Here is a 16,709-nt window from a genome sequence, read left to right on the forward strand (position 1 = left end):
ACCACTTGAAAACATCGTAGTCAATTACGGTAGTAGTGAACATAAAAAGATACAGTACAAAGATACAGTACGGTGTACAGTTAAGGACATGATTCCATAGGACCCATACCAGAGACATTTTGTTCAGACAAGGACTCTTAGTTAAACACTAATCTTCATTTTCAGCAATTAACGATCTGGCGAATTAATTAGTGATTCGGTCTTTCGGTGGTTCGAGATAAAATGCCCGCAAAATGAGAACCTAACGAACCAGGGCTGACCACAAATTGCCCAACAGATAAATTTTCGAAACGACACAATCCAATCATGTTTGGTATCAAATGTGGCGTGGACCATGGTCTTTTAACTGACCAATGCATCCCCAGTACTGACCATATAGTAAATTATTTGTTTGCAAACAATTAAGTTGTTTGGTGTCAAATAACTAGATATGATGTGGGCATTAATCAAAAAATTGTTTAACTGACCAATGCTTGACCAGTACAGACCAGTTACCAGTGCTAACCAGAACCCCCATAAGTAATTTATATGTTTAGTGAATCCTTCGTTAGTACTACTAGCTCTTACATTTAAATTTGTCGCTTGAAAAAGTCTTGTCCGATTTTTGTTGTAGGTAGCGAGCTAACTTTGAAATTCCGCTAAAATGCATAAGATTTTTACGTAGGGTTTTGAACGAACAACGTTTCCATTTGTAATTGTAACGTGCGCATTTGAGCCTGTAACGTGCACATTTCACTCGCGTGAACGTGCGTATCGGTACCAACATGCGAGACTTGTCAAACTTTTACGATCAAGACTTTTAAACTGAACAAAGAAGATATCATATCATATTATATATAAATGAATAGATGGAATGATAATGTAGTAGTTTGAAATGTTTCGTAGCTGCTGTCCACTGACCACAGATAAAAGCTAATTGCCTGATATGAAATATATTTTTTTGTTATAGAGATGTACGTAGTAGATCAGTGAGAATTCAAACTTATGGTTAATTTTGAGTGATCACAACGCTAACCAATAGAGAAAGCTGTAAGGCCTAAGAAAAGATGCATTAAGTATAACATATCTTTCAATATAATGATGAAGTATTCAACTGGCCATCACAACAATAGTTTGACTTATCTTATTGAAAAATACCGGAGTGTGTTAATGGGAAAACCTTGAATTCGAAACAATTCCACACTCAATCGTTTACTTTGAAAACACAATTTGCATTCTGTGGACATGTATTTTTTTCTGCACCAAAAGCATGAAGTATATTATCTTTGCTTGTACAAGTTTGGAATTTTGGGGAAGATTTTTGGCTTCGTTAACCTGTGAACACGTCCTTCATAAATTTTCTAAGACCGACCCTTGAAATAATGCTGAGAGTTTCGAGGATAATTTTGGTAGGATGTAAACTTAGGCCGCTTCGTATCCGTGGATGGTTGCTAATTATTGATTCTATACACAATAATCATAAGTACCATGAGATTCGATAGAATATCGTTTTTCAATCATACGTACACGAATTATCGCGATATAAAGATAAATAATTTGTTCATATACTTTTTAGGTCTTATACTGTATATTTCTTTAGTAGTATAAATAAAGAGTGGATCAGCAGGCCACCTGAGACCATTCCACGATCTAAGGTCAGTTGCCAAAATTTAGTAAGTTTACCAGTGGATAGTTTACATTTATAATGACAATTAAATTTTCATTGCTAAAATAACTTTGTACTTGTTGACTCAAAAGCAGAGAATTGAAAATACGATAATACGATACGAAAACTCAGTGTACAAATTCAAAAAGATTATCTCTAGTGAGAGATCGAACGTTGTGTCGTAATTTTCTAATGATAAAACATGGTTTGAAATTTGAAATGTGTACATAGTTGATCTTTTTCAGTGTATTTAGTCATGTATCATATTGGATGATGGTTAATTTAAACTATCTTTTGAGAAACGGGTCCCAGAGCTGTATCCTTTACTCCTGTAATAGAGGATGCAATCTATTTGCGACAAACAGCTAGTGCAAATAGCTAGAAAAGGTAACAATAGTGCATTGGCAAACTTACATTGGTTGTTTAGGTTTTTCGAAGGGGAGAATTTGTGGGAAAATTAATCATTTCTGAGATATATCCGTGGCGAGCTTTTCCAGGGATTTAAAAAGTTGAGCTGTACACAAGGAATTTTGTGTAGTCCAATATCCGTGATTACCTCTGGCGTGGAGAGATACAATCTAAAAACAACCCTAGAGTCAAATATTTTACCACAATTTTTTATGATCAATAAAAAGATTGAGTAATAGACATTCAAACAGTATTATCTAAATTCCACTCCATTTTAAACTCATTCATCTCTACACAAACTCCAACTTGTTGAACAGTCCACATTAAACTAGGGACCACTATTCTTGCTCATCTACACTGGCTACCAATCTAACAAAGGATTAAATTTGAGTGTTTGATGTTATAACAATACCAGTCTGAATTATGGATTCGGTTTCTACTTTTTAATTGAACATTTATATCACATATTGGGCATCATTTTTACCAGTATATATGGAATAACCTATCCACATATCATGTTCAATTTTATATAATCTGATTTTTGAGATGTCATTCAATCAATGCATTCACATGCGGTCGTTGCTTTCAATAGCCACCACGGATTGGCTCCTTATTATTTCTTTGGCGATACCATTGGCGGACGATCCCACACGTTTCTTGCTCCAGCCCTAGAATGCTCAATGTTCGTCATGAAACCCGATTTGAATTTAAATTCAAAATACTCCTAAAACACACCTGTTAACTAGATTACTCTAAAACACCTTTATGTGCAAGAATCAGTGAAATTGGCGCTTTATCAGTTGTATTCATCATTCGTACCCACGAATCTCGTATCGTATCCTATGAATGTGGAGACCCATCCTCGTAAAGAGAATGAATAGGCTCTGTTGCGTTCAAATCATTTGATATGAGGCTACGTGTCATCTTCAATTGAAATCACGTTGTTTTTTTAAAGGGTGGGCGAGAATATATTCTTATGCTTTTGTTTCTCTGAATGTTGCTATTTAAGAGTTCAATAATTTCAGTCTACCAAACAAAGGATTTTCCGTATGTTTCGTGACATGTTTTTCCATAACCCTAGGAGAGCATTTTAGGTATTTTTTTGCGGATGACCGAAAGCTGCTGTCCATTTCTAGTAATGTGATGATATCCGTCGAAATCTAAATTCTAAAAAGGAATCAGGCATATCTTCTTGTTTGATTAAATATGAACTCAACAACAAGTGACACTCCCTTCAAAGGCGCCGAAGTAAAATCATGTGTCGAGTGGAGATGATATTGTGTCAGAATTTCTTCAAAATCGGAGAAAAATAGAATATTTTGAAAATAATCATTTTACATGTATGTTTAAATCCGTTATAACTGGAGCAATTTTCATGAAAAAAATATCTATGGAATCAGCGAAATGTAACTAAGAAGAATACTATGTTTAAAAAGTTATCAAAGACATTTGAAAAAAGTTTTCTGAATTCGTCAACTGTTAAACTAGTAACAACCAGATGTGTTCCCATTAAACCACCGACCGCGAGCCGAGTCGATGTGAGATGTGCCCTACACTGAAAATCTCAAGTGCTATACAACCGGTTTTTTAGGTGCCTCTGAATGTCGGCCGTTTTAAAAAACTGAACAATTCCCATTTGAAAAGGGCCTACGTAGTTAGAGAAAATTCAAGATGTGTATATCGTGTGATACAGGCTCCATATTTCATGTGCGTTTGGAATTTAACCTTGTTTATAACGAAACACGCATGTATTTATGCTATTTTAGATTTAAAAAGAGCGCACGAAAGTGTTTCATGAGATCCGCAAATAACGTCAAGTTATTCATGCATTTTTGATTTATATGAATAAATTTCGCTTCGAAATCTTTAAATTTCTCAGGTGAATTATTCAATAAATTCACAACAGTCCATTATGGATTAGTTTGACGCCAATCGTTCTTTTAAAGATCACAAATTTTTAAAGATATTCATACTGAAGGATATCACAGTTTATACCCGAAGATATATATAGTTGGATAGATCTTTTTGTTTCGACTCGCATGCGACAGTAAAAACGGTACTTGATATAATAAGTGAACTTCATCATTGATATTTTCACTAATCTACTTGAATTCCAAAAAAGAACTGACAATGAAAAAGGGTTACAGCTGTGACTGATATCACTCCAAATTTCAATTCCTATGAACACTTTTCATATAAAGAAAACTATTAACGAAACAGTTTTTAGAGGCGCAGAATCCGCGTTACCATCGAATTTTCATAACTAGAAGGAATGGTTAATGCCTCGGTGATCACTGGTCTAGTACGCGGTTTTCTGAAATGAAAGTGGCCAAGTCTAAAGAACAACTATTGTATCACATGACTTCAAATATTAGGAACCCAAATGCGTTTAATGATTTAATTAATTGGTATCGCGCAGATTGGTTGAAAGACGGGTGTTAGTCACCTTGTGATTTAATTGTTTTTCATGCATCGATTAATTAATCTTATCATAACTTATTTGTAGGCGCTTCCCGCAAACATTTTCTATTCGTTGAGTTTTCAAACGCAGTACTGTTCAGATGATTCGAGTCAAGTAGTAAAAAAGTTTATGTATTAGCATTACTATGCAGTGAAAATAACGCACTGCGGCAAGTGAGGTGCTGTGATCCAAATGTGTAACCCATTTATGGGTAATAAATTTCCATCATGTCAACGCCATTCAAAAACAGTAGCAGAAAACATTCTGCTGGTTTCTAGAAATAGCAATACGACGACAAGCACTTTCGAATTCGACCACGATATTTGAGAAGTTTCACTTGGGCAGTGGTGGTCAGTGATGGTCAATTTATGAATTTTAATGGCGAATCCTTTCTAGTTTCACACCAAATGCGGTACCGGTATATCGTTCTTTCAAGAAGTTGCAATTGGTCAGTGGTGGTCAGTGATGGTCAATTTATTAATTTTCAATGGCGAATCCTTTCTAGTTTCACATCAAATGCGGTACCGGTATATCGTTCTTTCAAGAAGTTTCAATTGGTCAGTGGTGGTCAGTGCTGGTCAATTTATGAATTTTCAATGGCGAATCCTTTCTAGTTTCACATCAAATGCGGTACCGGTATATCGTTCTTTCAAGAAGTTTCAATTGGTCATTGGTGGTCAGTGATGGTCAATTTATTAATTTTCAATGGCGAATCCTTTCTAGTTTCACATCTAATGCGGTACCGGTATATCGTTCTTTCAAGAAGTTTCAATTGGTCAGTGGTGGTCAGTGATGGTCAATTTATGAATTTTCAATGGCGAATCCTTTCTAGTTTGACACCATAACGCGGTATATCGTTTTCATATTCGAGAAGTTTTAATTGGTCATTGGTGGTCAGTGATGGTCAGTGATGAATTTGCAATGACGATTCCTTAGTAGTTTGAAAACAAACATTACATGATAAATTTCCAAAATTCGAAGTCAAGTGTTCAGACTCGGGGATATCTCAATTGGTCAGTTACTGACCATCATGGTGTCACCATTGTGGTCTATAGCTCAAATGAAACATGTGGAACCGACGAAGGGGCCCAAAAGCGTTAAGTCATTTCCTGGAGTGACGTGATCCAAAAATGCCCTAACTGGAAAAGGCAGTCTCTCAATTGGATGAAACCAAATCGGACAGGACTATTAAAATTTGGGAAGGTCACAGGTAGTGGTCTTTCTACGAAGCCCACGCGGTGAGCGTATTATCATGAAATCTTTTTTTAATACACCATGTACCACGAAAGTAATAAGCATCGTTGTAAGCACTTGAAACAGCCATTAACCACTTGAAACTGTCAGATCAAACATCATACCGCATCCCCGCAAGGAGGGGTGGTTCAGCAAACCGGAGTTTTCATTGGCCTCTCTAGACTACCCCACCAGTACGGGTAGCCGAGCAAACCGGAAAACTCATAATGTCTACATTGTAAAGAATGTAGGTTTTGCTGAAGGAAGGCACCCGGTGGCGTGACCAAAAAAATCACCCAACATATGATAGACTCGAGCAAATTAAGGGACCCGTGATTAAAAAAGAAAAAAAATCATTTTCTGCGAAAAACAACGTGGGAGTTTGGGAATGTTGATTACATATTGAGAGCCTATTGTTTTATTGATTACACGAGAATAAATTTTTCTGTAGCTAAAAAACGTCAGATTTCTACATTAAATCTCATGGCTTCAATACTTTATATGTTTTACACTAAAGATTTGTTCCTAAGTATTACAACGGGTTGCATGGGTACCGAATTAGTGGAACAACGGTATATTACATACGGATTATAGCGAATTTTACTCGAAACGGAAAAGGGGATAACGTTTGAAAAACGGGAGTAAAAAACACATAAAGATACGATATGTTAAAAACGTGCGGCATTTTTCTCCCAGGGATTGGCAAAATTTTGAGTTAATTATTCAGTACTTGTGTGGAGCGGGATGGTCATTTTCTAACACGCGGACCGCGCGCGCGCGTTATTCTCCGGGACTCGACCCTTAGTGATGCTGTGAATCCGGCGCGCTTATTATTCTAAAACATTCGACCCGTTGCTAAGCATTATGAGAATGCCGGTTTGCTAGCGTATCTATTTAACACCTCTATTGCTCGGGTTAGTTTTACTACCAACGGGTGGCGCTGTATGTAAATTTCACATAAATCAACGACTTTCGGCTATAAGCGGTACTTAAGACCACTTGAAAACATCATAGTCAATTACGGTAGTAGTGAAAATAAAAAGATACAGTACAAAGATACAGTACGGTGTACAGTTAAGGACATGATTCCATAGGACCCATACCAGAGATATTTTGTTCAGACAAGGACTATTAGTTTAACACTAATCTTCATTTTCAGCAATTAATGATCTGGTGAATTAATTAGTGATTCGGTCTTTCGGTGGTTTGAGATAAAATTCCCGCAAAATTAGAACCTAACGAACTAGGGCTGACCACAAATTGCCCAACACATAAATTTTTGAAACGACACAATCCAATCATGTTTGGTATCAAATGTGGCGTGGACCATGGTCTTTTAACTGACCAATGCATGACCAGTACTGACCATATAGTAAATTATTTGTTTGCAAACAATTAAGTTGTTTGGTGTCAAATAACTAGATATGATGTGGGCATTAATCTAAAAATTGTTTAACTGACCAATGCTTGACCAGTACTGACCAGTTACCAGTGCTAACCAGAACCCCCATAAGTAATTTATATGTTTAGTGAATCCTTCGTTAGTACTACTAGCTCTTACATTTAAATTTGTCACTTGAAAAAGTCTTTTCCGATTTTTGTTGTAGGTAGCGAGCTAACTTTGAAATTCCGCTAAAATGCATAAGATTTTTACGTAGGGTTTTGAACGAACAACGTTTCCATTTGTAATTGTAACGTGCGCATTTGAGCCTGTAACGTGCACATTTCACTCGCGTGAACGTGCGTATCAGTACCATTATGCGAAACTCGTCAAACTTTTACGATCAAGACTTTTAAACCGAACAAAAATGATATCATATCATATTATATATACATAATAATGAATAGATGGAATGATAATGTAGTAGTTTTAAACGTTTCGTAGCTGCTGTCCACTGACCACAGATCAAAGCTAATTGCCTGATATGAAATATATTTTTTTGTTATAGAGATGTACGTAGTAGATCAGTGAGAATTCAGACTTACGGTTAATTTTGTGTGATCACAACGCTAACCAATAGAGAAAGCTGTAAGGCCTAAGAAAAGAGGCATTAAGTATAACATATCTTTCAGTATAATGATGAAGTATTCAACTGGCCATCACAACAATAGTTTGACTTATCTTATTGAAAAATACCGGAGTGTTAATGGGAAAACCTTGAATTCGACACTCAATTCCACATTCGACACTTCAATTCCACACTCAATCGTTTACTTTGAAAACACAATTTGCATTTTGTGGACATGTATTTTTTTCTGCACCAAAAGCATGAAGTATATTATCTTTGCTTGCAAAAATTTGAAATTTTGGGGAAGATTTTTGGCCTCGTTAACCTGTGAACACGCCCTTCATATATTTGCTAAGACCGACCCTTGAAATAATGGTGAGAGTTTCGAGGATAATTTTGGTAGGATGTAAACTTAGGCCGCTTCGTATCCGTGGATGGTTGCTAATTATTGATTCTATACACAATAATCATGAGTACCACGAGATTCGATAGAATATCGTTTTTCAATCATACGTACACGAATTATCGCGATATAAAGATAAATAATTTGTTCATATACTTTTTAGGTCTTATACTGTATATTTCTTTAGTAGTATAAATAAAGAGTGGATCAGCAGGCCACCTGAGACCATTCCACGATCTAAGGTCAGTTGCCAAAAGTTAGTTAGTTTACCAGTGGATAGTTAACATTTATAATGACAATTAAATTTTCATTGCTAAAATAACTTTGTACTTGTTGACTCAAAAGCAGAGAATTGAAAATACGATAATACGATACGAAAACTCAGTATACAAATTCAGACAGATTATCTCTAGTGAGAGATCGAACGTTGTGTCGTTATTTTCTAATGATAAAACATGGTTTGAAATTTGAAATGTGTACATTTGATCTTTTGATCTTTTACATTTGATCTTTTTCAGTGTATTTTGTCATGTATCATATTGGATGATAGTTAATTTAAACTATCTTTTGAGAAACGAGTCCCAGAGCTGTATCCTTTATTCCTGTAATAGAGGATGCAATCTATTTGCGACAATCAGCTAGTACAAATAGCTAGAAAAGGTAACAATAGTGCATTGGCAAACTTAGAGCAAGCGCACATTGGTTGTTTAGGTTTTTCGAAGGGGAGACTTTTTGGGAAAATTAATCATTACTGAGATATATCCCAGGCGAGCATTTCCAGGGATTTAAAAAGTTGAGCTGTACACACAAGGAATTTTGTGTAGTCCAATATCCGTGATTACCTCGTGGAGAGATACAATCTAAAACCAACCCTAGAGTCAAATATTTTACCACAATTTTTTATGATCAACAAAATGATTGAGTAATTGACATTCAAACAGTATTATCTAAATTCCACTCCATTTTAAACTCATTCATCTCTACACAAACTCCAACTTGTTGAACAGTCCACATTAAAATTAGGGACCACTATTCTTGCTCATCTACACTGGCTACCAATCTAACAAAGGATTGAATTTGAGTGTTTGATGTTATAACAATACCAGACTGAATTATGGATTCGGTTTCTACTTTTTAATTGAACATTTATATCACATATTGGGCATCATTTTTACCAGTATATATGGAATAACCTATCCATATATCATGTTCAATTTTATATAATCTGACTTTTGAGATGTCATCCAATCAATGCATTCGTATGCGGTCGTCGCTTTCAATAGCCACCACGGACTGGCTCCTTATTATTTCTTCGGCGATACCATTGGCGCACGATCCCACACGTTTCTTGCACCAGCCCTAGAATGCTCAATATTCGTCACGAACCCCGATTTGAATTTAAATTCAAAATACTCCTAAAACACACCTGTTAACTAGACTACTCTAAAACACCTTTATGTGCAAGAATCAGTGAAATTGGCGCTTTATCAGTTGTATTCATCATTCGTACTCACGAATCTCGTATCGTATCCTATGAATGTGGAGACCCATCCTCGTAAAGAGAATGAATAGGCTCTGTTGCGTTCATATCATTTGATATGAGGCTACGTGTCATCTTCAATTGAAATCACGTTGTTTTTCTAAAGGGTGGGTTAGAATATATTCTTATGTTTTTGTTTCTCTGAATGTTGCTATTTAAGAGTTCAATCATTTCAGTCTACCAAACAAAGGATTTTCCGTATGTTTCGTGACATGTTTTTCCATAACCCTAGGACAGCATTATAGGTATTTTTTCGCAGATGACTGAAAGCTGCTGTCCCTTTCTAGTAATTTGATGATATCCGTCGAAATATAAATTTTAAAAAGGAATCAGGCATATCTTCTTGTTTGACTAAGTATGAACTCAACAACAAGTGACACTCCCTTCAAAGGCGCCGAAGTAAAATCATGTGTCGAGTGGAGATGATATTGTGTCAGAATTTCTTCAAAATCGGAGAAAATTGAATATTTTGAAAATAATCATTTTACATGTATGTTTAAATCCGTTATAACTGGAGCAATTTTCATGAAAAAATATCTATGGAATCAGTGAAATGTAATTAAAAGAATACTATGTTTAAAAAGTTATCAAAGACATTTGAAAAAAGTTTTCTGAATTCGTCAACTGTTAAACTAGTAACAACCAGATGTGTTCCCATTAAACCACCGACCGCGAGACGACTCGATGTGAGATGTGGCCTACACTGAAAATCTCAAGTGCTATACAACCGGTTTTTAGGTGCCTCTGGATGTCGGCCGTTAAAAAACTGAACAATTCCCATTTGGAAAGGGCCTACGTAGTTAGAGAAAATTCAAGATGTGTATACCGTATCGTGTGATACAGGCTCCATATTTCATGTGCGTTTGGAATTTAACCTTGTTTATAACGAAACACGTGTGGCGAAAATTGTCAATATCTGGGGTGGGTTTGACCACAAAATGTCTTTGGTGAAATTATATTATGTATTTCGGAATGGCCTTAAGCCGTTCTTTTCTCATTGTTTCTTTTTAGATGTACGTATTCCGGGACGGGGCTGAGTGTTCTGCGGCGATGTTTCGGGATCTTTTCGGCTCAATTTCAATCTGACAGATTTTTGGCAGTCCTGTCAGATTCCAATTTCACGACCTGGGCAGGCCCCCGCGGTGTTGGCCACGCCACATCGCGGTGACATCAGCGATTTTTCGGCGCCTGTCCAGGCCATTCTTTTATCCTCCACCTACCTATTAGTGTGTGTTCACCTTTTTATATTCGAGACCCAACTTCTTTGATTTTGGGCCGTTTTGGTTCCGTCTCGTCGCCGGAGAATTCTCCAGCCCTGCTCGTGTTTACGCTCGTTTTTACGACGCCGTTCGCTGGCGCCGCCTCACTTCCGTGTGAGCGTTTTCGCGGTGGTGCAGTTAACTCCGGTTTATTTTTAGTAAATATCTCCGTATCGGTCTTATAGTCGTCATTTTTCGCGTTAATCTTAAAATATTATAGAACTTAATTCTATTTCTCGCGTATGAAGTCTTTATTTAGGGATTTATCGTTCGTCACGGTCGAATGATTTCGCGTGCTCTACTTTGTCCGCGGAGCGTATCACTGCTCGTCACGCTTGACCAATCACCGCGTGCGTTGACCGCATGAAAACTATAAATTTGGCGCAATCGCGCTCATTGGCAACTTGGCTCTGGCAGAGCCACATTAGAAACTCTTTCTTGCTGCCTCTTCACCGTTTTACGAATCGGACGCTGTAAATCGTACAGATCATGTAAGAAGACAATTTTACTTTCTATTTAAGACACGGGCCTCCGGGTCGTCTGACCCCGGGATCGCTGCAGTGGTTTTTGACATCCCGCCCTCAGTGAGTCCCGGGTGCCGACGCACCCGGGGGCCGTGTAGTCGTCGGCCATGGGCTGCCGATAAACTCGTCACTTACAATCCTGTAAATATTGTAAATTCTCCGTCAGTTCATCGTCTGTTTAAATTCAATCCTTTGACGATGCCATCTTAACGCTCTCGTCGCTGTAATTACTAATAGTAATAGTAATAATAATAGTATAGTATATCTTCTGTGCTATTTCCGTAATTTTACTCCGAGATGTCGTTTCTGCTGACCATGAAAATCGCCTGTATTCACTAACTCCTTTTTCGAACGAACACGCGGTCGTTTCTCCTCCTTGACGTCGCCTCTGAATTTCGACTCTTCGAGTTCGCATCAACGACATTTTGAATTTGGCGCGCTGTCGTTGATTAACGACAACGCTCGTCGTTAACTATTTGACGCTCCGTCGTATAATTCTTATCGTTGATTAACGACAACGCTCGTCGTTAACTATTTGACGCTCCGTCGTATAATTCATATCGTTGATTAACGACCACGCTCGTCGTTAACTATTTGACGCTCCGTCGTATAATTCTTATCGTTGATTGAAGACAACGCTCGTCGTTAACTATTTGACGCTCCGTCGTATAATTCATATCGTTGATTAACGACCACGCTCGTCGTTAACTATTTGACGCTCCGTCGTATAATTCTTATCGTTGATTGAAGACAACGCTCGTCGTTAACTATTTGACGCTCCGTCGTATAATTCTTATCGTTGATTAACGACCACGCTCGTCGTTAACTATTTGACGCTCCGTCGTATAATTCTTATCGTTGATTGAAGACAACGCTCGTCGTTAACTATTTGACGCTCCGTCGTATAATTCATATCGTTGATTAACGACCACGCTCGTCGTTAACTATTTGACGCTCCGTCGTATAATTCTTATCGTTGATTGAAGACAACGCTCGTCGTTAACTATTTGACGCTCCGTCGTATAATTCTTATCGTTGATTAACGACAACGCTCGTCGTTAACTACTTGACGCTCCGTCGTTAACATCTTAATCGTTGATTAGCTTCGACGCTCGTTTACTGAGACCTAAGTTATATTAGATACACACCGGAGTCCGCCGCGCCACCGCTTCTATTTGACGTTCGGTCGTCTCCTTTGTATGCTACCGTACATTGACTGTACCAAGGCTTTGCAAGCCATGAAGGGCACATTCTTTTTATATATCGAAATGTAAATAATCAAGGTGTTTTGCGTGTGGACATGATGTCCCCTTGGCATCAAGAACGATGAACTTTGTATTATAAGAAAATATATATACTTAATAATTCGTACTACATTCCAATCAAACTTCGAATCTTGCGTTTATTTGATTCGCCGGCACTGGAAGGAAGGACGAGGATTTCTGTTGTTTTCCTGCTGCATCGAACCCATTTAGTTCTACGTGAGGATCGTTCCCCTATTGAACGTCGCTACGGACAACACTTATGCATACGACTAGTTTGACAGATCTGGCATGAGTCGCAATTAGCTCCTGAGATGACGGGGGACAGCTATGTGCGAGAGGGCACTTGGAATGGGGGTAGCCATATCCGCCGAGTAATCAACACTGCGAGTTTCGTCCGAGGAAAGCCCCTAAAGCGGATTACTCTGAGGAGAGCGGGTTGGGGGGTCTGTATTAGCCACACAGATTAAGGCTACGTGGAGTAGGGAGGCGACTGTTTGGAGGAGAGCGTACTGCTTAAGCGCCCTTTTTAGCGACATTTTTCAATAGAGGAACCGATTCTACATATTTTATACCATTTACTTTCCTGGGGAAGACAAGAGTCTCCTTGCCGTATTCACTACCCGAGTGCGGTCGACCCAGGCGGACCCGTGTAGCGAGCGCCCCGGCACAGCAGAGTGACAACGACTACGCTACCTATGGACAACAGCAGTCACTACCTGAATTACTATTTTATATGTTTACACTACAACCGCTACACACGCATGTATTTATGCTATTTTAGATTTTAAAAGAGCGCACGAAAGTGTTTCATGAGACCCGCAAATAACGTCAAGTTATTCATGCATTTTTGATTTATATGAATAAATTTCGCTTCGAAATGTTTAAATTTCTCAGGTGGATTATTCAATAAATTCACAACAGTCCATTATGGATTAGTTTGACGCCAATCGTTCCTTTAAAGATCTTTCTTTCCCGAAGAAAGATTTTCTTAAAAACTTTGATTATGGTGAATCTTTTATGTGTCCGATAGATATCTCGGGTATTATACTAGAACACAAATTTTTAAAGATATTCATAACATACTGAAGGATATCACAGTTTATACCCGAAAATATGCTGTTGGATAGATCTTTTGGTTTCGAAAAGTTGTCCGATTCGTGTGAAATAGGGGGCTCGCATGCGACAGTAAAAACGGTACTTGTGTAATAAGTGAACTTCATCATTGATATTTTCACTAATCTACTTGAATTCCAAAAAAGAACTGACAATGAAAAAGGGTTACAGCTGTGACTGATATCACTCCAAATTTCAATTCCTATGAACACTTTTCATATAAAGAAAACTATTAACGAAACAGTTTTTAGAGGCGAAGAATCCGCGTTACCATCGAATTTTCAAAACTTGAAGGAATGGTTAATGCCTCGGTGACCACTGGTCTAGTACGCGGTTTTCTGAAATGAAAGTGGCCATTGGTTGAAAGACGGGTGTTAGTCACCTTGTGATTTAATTGTTTTTCATGCATCGATTAATTAATCTTATTATAACTTATTTGTAGGCGCTTCCCGCATTTGTAGGCGATTCCGCAACATTTTCTATTCGTTGAGTTTTCAAACGCAGTACTGTTCAGATGATTCGAGTCAAGTAGTAAAAAAGTTTATGTATTAGCATTACTATGCAGTGAAAATAACGCACTGCGGCAAGTGAGGTGCTGTGATCCAGATGTGTAACCCATTTATGGGTAATAAATTTTCATCATGTCAACGCCATTCAAAAACAGTAGCAAAACTTTCTGCTGGTTTCTAGAAATAGCAATACGACGACAAGCACTTTCGAATTCGACCACGATATTTGAGAAGTTTCACTTGGGCAGTGGTGGTCAGTGATAGTCAATTTATGAATTTTAATGGCGAATCCTTTCTAGTTTCACACCAAATGCGGTACCGGTATATCGTTCTTTCAAGAAGTTTCAATTGGTCAGTGGTGGTCAGTGATGGCCAATTTATGAATTTTCAATGGCGAATCCTTTCTAGTTTCACACCAAATGCGGTACCGGTATATCGTTCTTTCAAGAAGTTTCAATTGGTCAGTGGTGGTCAGTGATGGCCAATTTATGAATTTTCAATGGCGAATCCTTTCTAGTTTGACACCATAACGCGGTGGTCAGTGATGAATTTGCAATGATGATTCCTTAGTAGTTTGAAAACAAACATTACATGATAAATTTCCGAAATTCGATGTCAAGTGTTCAGACTCGGGGATATCTCAATTGGTCAGTTACTGACCATCATGGTGTCACCATTGTGGTCTATACCTCAAATGAAACATGTGGAACCGACGAAGGGGCCCAAAAGCGTTAAGTCATTTCCTGGAGTGACGTGATCCAAAAATGCCCTAACTGGAAAAGGCAGTCTCTCAATTGGATGAAACCAAATCGGACAGGACAATTAAAATTTGGGAAGGTCACAGGTAGTGGTCTTTCTACGAAGCCCATGCGGTGAGCGTATTATTATGAAATCTTTTTTTAAACCACCATGTACCACGAAGTAATAATAAGCATCGTTGTAAGCACTTGAAACAGCCATTAACCACTTGAAACTGTCAGATCAAACATCATACCGCATCCCCGCAAAGAGGGGTAGTTCAGCAAACCGGAGTTTTCATTGGCCTCTCTAGACTACCCCGCCAGTACGGGTAGCCGAGCAAACCGGAAAACTCATAATGGGGGCTGTGCTTTTTGTGGGATTCGAATCCAGTCTTCCAATTGGTTTCTACGGAGAAATACGCACTAAAAATACTATTTTTTGACAATATTTTGTGAATATTCTTTGTAAATATTCTGAAAATTACACAAAATCATTTATAGACGGACGCCGGGCGCCGCAGGCGCCCGGAGGACTTCCCTTTGATAAACGCGTATATGTGGATTCTAGAAAATGTCTTCTTAACCGATTCTGACTTACTGACAAAGTCAGAAAAAAATGAAGTCAGAGTACGTCCGGTTTGAAGTTCATGGGGAAATCGGAAGTAGAATTACGTCACGCCAAAATCCGGCAGCGAAGTAACTAAAATCCGGCAACTTTTGGATCGGGTGATTTCAGAATGTATTTATTTCGTGAAATTTCGACCAAGATTGGATCGTTGAATCGTTGAAAAATTTCACGGCTGCGCGGCGGATCGCCGATCGGTCTCGCTCGAGCAGCAGCAGCAACATCGCTGTCGGCAACAACATTAGTCTCCGCCCCTTCTGTCACCAAATAAGGAATTCGGTACCGCTAGCCACGTGCACTGCTTATTTACTTGAGCCGTAGATTCCCGGTACTCGACATTACCGGAGGATTAGAAACAAATTAATATTTTTCGTAAGAGAAATCAATTTTTGTATTGACATTTGAATTTTCCTGCTGATAATTAATTAATTCGATTCTTTCTGGCAGAAAATAATTTTCCGATTGATGCGTTTTAACGCGTCTTCCATTTTTCTCCGTAATTAAAAAATTCGTAGTTATCTTCTTGTCCTTTTGTTTTCGAATGGTGCTAATTTCTAAATTAACAACCAGGTCAAAATTCTTCAATCTTGCAAAAAACCAGTCTCAGTCTGACTCAGTTTCACTTCGAAATGTCGGGTTACAGTGGTTTTGCAAAGTGGTTTAAACCATCGAATAATTCTTGATACACTAATCTAAATCGAAATAGTAGTGACATACAGTGCCACGGGTAAGCCAAAGACCAAAAATTAATATCAATAAATAATTCAGTTGGGAAATTAGGTCAAGTCTTTTTTCTGGCAGAAAATTGAATTTCATTATCTTAAAAGCCCAAATTTTCTATAACCAGAAATTAATCAAACTTAGAGTTGCAGTTTCATCGTCTTCCCCCTCCCCCAACTCTCTGGCATTATTTTTCATTTTTCCAAGTTTTATCTAAGAATTGATATGCTTTGGGCCCAAAGTACAATTTCAATA

General features: G+C 38.0%; 1 protein-coding gene across 3 annotated transcripts in view; it reads right to left on the reverse strand.

Moving 5' to 3' along the window:
* LOC141901887 (uncharacterized) overlaps positions 1 to 16,709 on the reverse strand; it is a 153,116-nt gene that overhangs the window by 51,520 nt on the left and 84,887 nt on the right. The window contains exon 1 of one of the 3 annotated variants that reach the window (XM_074789442.1): positions 10,920 to 11,026. The exons of 1 other annotated variant lie outside the window; for it this stretch is intronic. The gene's annotated coding sequence lies outside the window, so the exon portion shown is untranslated. Of the gene's footprint in view, positions 1 to 10,919; positions 11,027 to 16,709 lie in introns of those variants that run through there. One more of the 3 variants, XM_074789440.1, reaches the window with a different exon arrangement.

The sequence above is a fragment of the Tubulanus polymorphus genome, chromosome 3 (assembly GCF_964204645.1).
Source record: "Tubulanus polymorphus chromosome 3, tnTubPoly1.2, whole genome shotgun sequence".
Lineage (NCBI taxonomy): Eukaryota > Metazoa > Nemertea > Palaeonemertea > Tubulaniformes > Tubulanidae > Tubulanus > Tubulanus polymorphus.